The sequence below is a fragment of the Durio zibethinus genome, chromosome 18, assembly GCF_047325235.1.
Source record: "Durio zibethinus cultivar Kanyao isolate XHJ-2024 chromosome 18, ASM4732523v1, whole genome shotgun sequence".
Lineage (NCBI taxonomy): Eukaryota > Viridiplantae > Streptophyta > Magnoliopsida > Malvales > Malvaceae > Durio > Durio zibethinus.
This window is the reverse complement of record NC_143179.1, coordinates 3,181,145-3,188,740: the sequence shown is the minus strand read 5'-3', so window position 1 is coordinate 3,188,740 and position 7,596 is coordinate 3,181,145.

Sequence of the window (7,596 nt, the reverse complement as noted above, 5' to 3'; positions counted from 1 at the left end):
ATAATTTTTTAAAAATTTCTATGTGAGAAAATTTATCTAAAATACCGCCAATGTATTGGAGCATTTAATATAATTTTCAATAAAGATTTATCTTTTTTTCAAACAAATCGAATAAGATATGTTTTTTAATTAAATCATAGGTATCATATATTATACCATAAATTTTGATTTTGAAAATAGATACGAACTATCGAGGATAGCATTCTTAAGAAATCTGAGTAGCAATTCTTAAGAAATTCTTAGGTAAGAAAGCTCATCTTAATATTACCAGAGTATTAGAATATTATTAGAAAATTTTTCAATATGCAATGTTCTTATCTATTTCCAAACAAATGACTAAAAAATGAAAATATATTTTTTATTACAATAAAAAAATTAAGAAAACTAATTTAAGTACTAAAATTAAGATATTTTTGTCAAGATTAAAAGATAAAACATAATTAATTAGTATCATTTTTACAAACGCCGTGGGGGTGCTAATCTTTCTCCACACGTAACTAACTCTCGAGCTCAAACTATTTTCACAGACCTAAAAATTATATTTTTAATAAGTTTTAATTAATCTTAAGATTTTATTAAAAATGTAAGTTTTAATAGATGGCCAATCACACCTAACCAAAAAGATTGGTGACGACTCTATATGTTTTTTTAAAATTCATTTGGCTACCATAAACCATTACAATAAATTTGTTATTTTTAATATTTTTAACGAAAATGCATTAATTCTCTGAGATATGTTATAAAATTTAAAAACTCTATTATCTATGTGTAAGACAATTATCTTTTTTCTTTTTTTACTTGATTTTTTGTAATAACATTATTATTATTTAAAAATTATATATGAAAAACATTATATTTATATATTTTTTGTATTTTAAATGATAATCACTACAACAATTAAGATTTTTAGTGACGATTTTCTTGTAACTATGAAAATTTTATCACAAATATTAGGTTTTATTTTTGTGATGAAATTTTCTAATGACATTATTGTAATAAGTAATTATGACGTATTGTTATTCGATCACTAATATATTAGTAGTTGTGATAGTTTAAACTTTTTCACAATTAAATCGTCATTATAAATATGTTCCTATGACACAAAATTATTTGTCACTTAGAATCGTCATTGATAAAGTGCATAAATTAGTGGCATGTGATTTTTTGCGGGAAGTGATGTACTAGTGATGACACATAAAATAGTCATTACTATTAGACATTATTGTCACAAAAAAATAGTTTGTCAAATAATACTTTACTTTTTATTTCAAAATTTTTTGTTACTATTAAATATAACATATTATTATCGACTATATGTCATCACAATTACAAATTTATCACTATGACAATTGAAATCGTTACTATTGGAAATATTATAATGACTATTGACAAATTTAAAAAATTAATTTTTAATTGCAATAACAATTTGTGTATTATTAAATTTATTTTTTATTACAGTAACAATTGTAAAAGGTTTTTAAATTTAAATATATTCGAACTACTAAAATTAAAAATTCATCATTAATGTTAGCATATTAATAAATATTCACAAAATATAACATAAATATGATACAATATTAAAAGAAAATATAAAAATAAAGATTTCTAATCAATAAAAAATTTTAAAATACATGTATAATCAATCAGAAAACAACCCAGATAATAGCACAAATTCATCCTCCAATTTAAATATTTGATCTCACAAATTGCATGAATATTAAATTAGCAAGTAGGTACATGAATAAAGAAAAGTTAAAGAAAACTAATGAAAAAAACATGGGTGGAGGAGCTCTATTGAAGGGCTCACCTAAAGAGCATCCCTTGTTGGTGTTTCTAAGCAAAAAATGTAAAAAATGAAGTACGACTCCATCCACTTGAAACAAACAACAAATGTGACTTTAAATAGGTAGTTTTCTAGGTCTTTTTCATGCACCAATGGCCTTGCATTATGGGGCCAACTCAGTAGCAAAGATAGCTAATTTCAATAGCAATTTATGCACCATTTTTGGAAAAGCCAGGTGTAATGCAAAAATCATGAAGATTAGGGTTGACTCAGCACAAACTAGATTTGTAATCAGTAAAAAAATAAAGATTTATAATCAATAAAAATTTTTGTACTTAAACAAAAGTCTTGAACTGAAACTAAAAAAATAAATTATAAATAATTATTCTAATAATCATAATTAGCCTCAACTTCACTTATTATATTTATCTCATCATCATCATTAATAAAAATAAATTCATCATGATCAGATTTATTATTATTTTTGGCAATACTACATATATCAAGATTTAATGGACTTCTTTCAACATTTGTATTGACTAATTCAGGCCTATCTAAAGACATCATATAATCACCATCATCATCCACATTAGATTCATAAAATCTAAAACCTAACTCCTCATTTTCTTGGCATGGCTCATTTTCTAGTTTTCAATAAGCAAATCACACAAATTACAGGGTTTTGTCTTTATCACACCTAGCCAATTGGTATCTTTAATATCTTTTGCATAATAAATTTGTTTAGATTGATAAGCTAAGACATATGATTCATCAATTTTTAACTTATGAGTCACATTGACCATAAAAAACCCAAACTTGTCTTCTTTAAATCCTCATTTATGATATACATCCACCAATCGCCTTTAAATAAAATGAGACTATTTTTTCTAAGATGATTTAATTGTATGATGTTTATTAACATACCAAAATAATTGTATGATTTAATTGTATGATACATAGGGTCAGTCACCTCTTATGATAAATGTTCTTATCGGCTAGTACTTTCTTTTATACCCTTTTTCTTGTTTAATTTGTTCAAAGCATCAAGGATTTTATTCAACTCCCCTTCAAGTTTCTCTTGAGCTTTCTCTATCCTTTCAAGATGATTAAAATTTTCTTATTCCATTTGTCTGGCTCAAGCTCTTGTATTATATTGGTGAGTGAAGTTCTTGCTTGGTGAAGCTATCTTTGAACCTTAAGCACCATAATTATATTATTAGAAATGCTATGCTTTATGCATAATATGTTGATGCATAAATGAAATATGTATTTTCATGGATGAAATCTAATATGAAAATGATACAGATGCATAATGTTACATATGACAATGAAAATTATGCATGACATGATAATGTAAATGCACAAAGTCAAACAAAATGGTTAGATAATCAAGTTGTTCCTTCTTATGTCCTAACTCAGGTTACATCTATCAATGGGTAGAAAGGGCTCTATCTTATGGCTAGCCTCTTAAGTGTACACTATATATAGGGTCAGATGATTTTGACCATTAAAGGTTTTTAAATTGTTTCTTACATCATTGTCCATTACAAACTAGTAAGGCAATCCAATCTTCACCCATCACAGGCTACCAACAGAAAGAATTCAATTTGAGTGGGAGTATTTCGCTAGCTATTACGAAAATTATCATCTTACGAGAGCGTAGGTACTTTACTCTCTCCTAAGAAGGACGGAGCCTAGGTATAGAGTTCATGTAATGTAAATGCATGTGATGTGTGTGTGAAGGAACATATAGGTTTCATGCACCAAAAATAAAAGACAAAAAATAGAAAGATGTTAGTAAACAGGTAACACTAATCATTACAATTTAAAGCCATTAGACCAAAGAATAGGATAAATTTAAAAGTTTATAGCTTGACTTTTTATGGTTGTCTCTAGTGGAGTCGTCAAATTGTCATAACATATAAATCTAAAAATATATAGTTAGGCTTAACAAATGGAGTCACCATCAATATTTTTTAACTAGGTGTGATTGGCCACCTATGGAATCTATTCTCTTAAGGAGCTCCTAAGCTTGACTAAGGGTCCCTAAAAGAATAGGTTTGAGTCTACTAACAAGAACATGATTTGAGAGTTCAGTTACATATAGGAAGGTTATAGCACCCCCACATGCTTATCTGAAGGATGACACTATATTATTTTAAATTTATCCTAGGGTCTTGGATCTAATGGTTTCAAATTTTTATGTTGAAATATTTGAAATAATTTATAAGATTCTTCCATCAATCTGGTAGAATTCTTAAAAATATTTTTCACCTCAAGAGTATTCAAAGATTCCATTTGTTTCCATGAAGAGACTTTAATGTCAGAAAAATGTTTATTTATTATTTTTTTATTAAAAATATATCTAATTATTCTATCATTTGGGCCTAATTAAAAATATTTTTTTTGAATTTCTAAATTTTTTACCATTTGGGCCTATTTAGAATTCTTTTTTTTTTGTTAGATTTCTAAATTTTTCACCATTTGGCCTTATTTAGAAATTCTCTTTTTTTGTTGGATTTCTAAATTTTTTACCATTTAGGTCAATTTAAAAATATTTATTTATTTATTTTGTCATTGGAAGGAAAATAATATGACAATTATTTTTTTTTGAAATTTCATTTAAATTATTTCACTATTTGAGACAAATTTAAAAAAATTTCTTACCTAGAGATTTCTTAAGAACTTACCATTTGAAATTTCTAAGAATCTTATTATTGGATAATTATCAAATATTTTCAACCAAATTTGAAAAAAAATACAATTACTTTTATGAAATTTCATCTAAATTATTTCACCATTTGAGACAAATTTAGAGAAAATTTCTCACATAGAGAGATTTCTTAGAAATTTACCATTTGAAATTTATAAGAATCTCATTTTTGGGTAATTTATACTTAATTCCAAAATTTTTATCAATATTTTTTTATTTTTTATTTTTCTTCTTTTTTTGTTTTGAAAATAAATATTAATTATTGTTATTAAAATTTTGTCTAAATTATTCCACAATTTTGGATAAATTTAGACAAAATTTCTCACATAAGAATTTTATAAAAATTTACTATTTGAAATTTCTATAAATTTCATCATTAGATAATTAATATTTATTCGTAAAATTTATTTTATTTTTTACCTTTTTATTTTTATTTTTTTAAAATTTAATCATACAAAAATACTCAAAAATAAATAAATAAATAAAGTGAAAAAAATCTAAAACAAAAGGCGGCTTGGATCTAATGGCTACAGCGGCTTAGTTGCAGGAAAAACAGTTAGAATGGCTGAAAAAATGGTTTTGCTTGGCTCGACTTGAAACAAAGACTAAAAAAAGTCGTCGGAATTTGGGAATTTTTCAGATTTTTTTCAAAAAAAGAAAAATTTTTAAAACCCTAAAAAAATCTTCGAAAAATTTTCTTGACTGCTTTATTTGATTTTTGCCTTTTTTCATAATTTTTGTGTGATTTGTGTGGGCATGTATTTATAGGGTTTTGAATCTAAGAACTCTAATCTATAAAAGAATCCCAATTTCCTTTAACTTCTAACCTTAAACCCAACTTTAACTTTACAAACCAGTTTCAACAATTTCACACAAATTCAACTATCTATTTTTTTAGTTTTTTAATTTTTTAATTTTTTATGTTTTATTTTTTTATTAGCAAAAATCAAAAGTAGACCCTCAGATAAATTAGGGTGTTTACAAGTACAAGAATATTTTTAGGAATTTTTCCAATATATAAGATTATTATTTATTTTTCAAGCAAACAACTAAAAATAAAAACTTTTTTTACAATAAAAAAGATTAAGAAAATTAATTTTAAATATCAAAATTAAGACTTTTTTTCAAAATTAAATGATAATACATAATTAATCGGTACTATTTTTTTAACATGCACTGTAGAGGTACTAATCCTTCTTCATGCATAACTGACTTCCAAATCCAAACTATTTTCGCAGATCAAAAAATTATCTTTTCAATAATTTTTAATTAATTTTAAGATTTTATTAAAAAAATAAATTTTAATAGGTAGTCAATCACATATAACAAAAAAAAATTGATGATGACCCCTTTTTGTTTTTTTAAAAAATTCATTTAAAGGCCTCTAAAACCATTATAACAATCAACATGTAAACTTTTAGCACGTTACTCTCTTAAATAAGTACTCAACTTAATTAATATTTCAAATACCTTTTTACATAACAAACCACGTAGAGTTAATGGAAGATATTGATGTAAAAATACATGACAATCATGGCACTTCATTCTAAAAACCTTGCACTCATTAAAATTCACACAACGACCAATATTGGAAAAATAGGTATTTGGAACTTTCAGATCAATTAAAAACTAACAAAATGTTCATTTTCATTTGTTGGCATCATATAATATGTAGGGTGAAACACATATCTACTATCACTTATGAGAGTGGCATGAAGTTCATGTCGTATACCCATGCAATCTAAATCAAAATGAACATTGATATTATATTTTGTTTTGCCCTCAATATTTAGTAAAGTCCTAAGCACATTGTCACAAACATTTTTTTTAATGTGTATAACATCTAGATTATGTTGCAATTTTAACATTCTCCAATACGGCAATTAAAAAAATACTATTTTTCTTCCAATTACCAAGTAATAAAAGTTCTTTGCACTTTCTTTTTCTTGGAGTTTTACCAAATATCACTTGTTTAGGAAAAAAGATTTACCAAACATGGAGTTAAAAAAATATTATGATGTGAATATAATGATATATTAAAATCAAATAGTTGAAAAATTAAAGAAATTTACCTAAGAAAATTGCCTATATTGTTCAAGCACATCATCCTCTAATAATTATTTTGGTGCACACCGTTTTTCTTTTGTACCATCAAAGGATTTAGCATTGTTTCTCCATGAATGATTGAGCGATAAAAAATGATGATGAGCTAGACAACATGTTTTACATCCATTTTATAACCTATGAAATGACAAATCCATATTGTAAGTAAGACATGCTAATTTGCCTTTGATGCTCTATCATGATAGAATAGCATAAGCAAGAAAATCATTTATGGTCCATAAAATAGCCATTTGTAACTAAAAGTTATTTTTTGAATATGCATCATGTCTCCACACCTTTCTTTCACAGCTCTTTTAACTCATTTACCAACAGCTTTAAAAACAAATCGATGTCATTTCCAGGAGATTTAAGACCTGGAATGAGTGGTGACATCATGAAATAAAAATCTTTTGTGCATAAACATGGTGATAAATTTTAAGAAATTAATACAACTGGCCATACACTATAAGAAGTGTTCATATTTCTAAATAGGTTAAAGCCATCACTTTCTAGGCCTAGTCTAACATTATGTGGATCTACTGCAAATGAGGGATGCAATGAATCAAAGCTTTTCCAAACTAGAGAATATGTTGGATGTCCCATAGACCATCATTGCAAGGTTTTCCTTATGCCACCTCATTGCTATAACAATCTTTGATGACATGTGCAATCTTTGCAAGCGTGGAGTTAATGAAAAATACTATAAAATTTTTTACAGTATTCATTTTTCTAGAACCATGCTAATTAGTTATCTTCTCATCTTTTTCCATCATTTTTACATCTAGATTCACCACAAGTTAGACAAGATTGAGCATTCTCATATTTCTTTCTATAAAGGATGTAATCATTTACACAAGCATCAATTTTCACATTTCAAGCCCTAAGTCTTGAACAATTTTTTTACTTTCAGAAATGAGTGAGGAATTTTATTACCTTTAGGAAAAACTTTTGCCAATATTTTAAATAGAGCATCAATTGCTTTTGCACTAACACCATA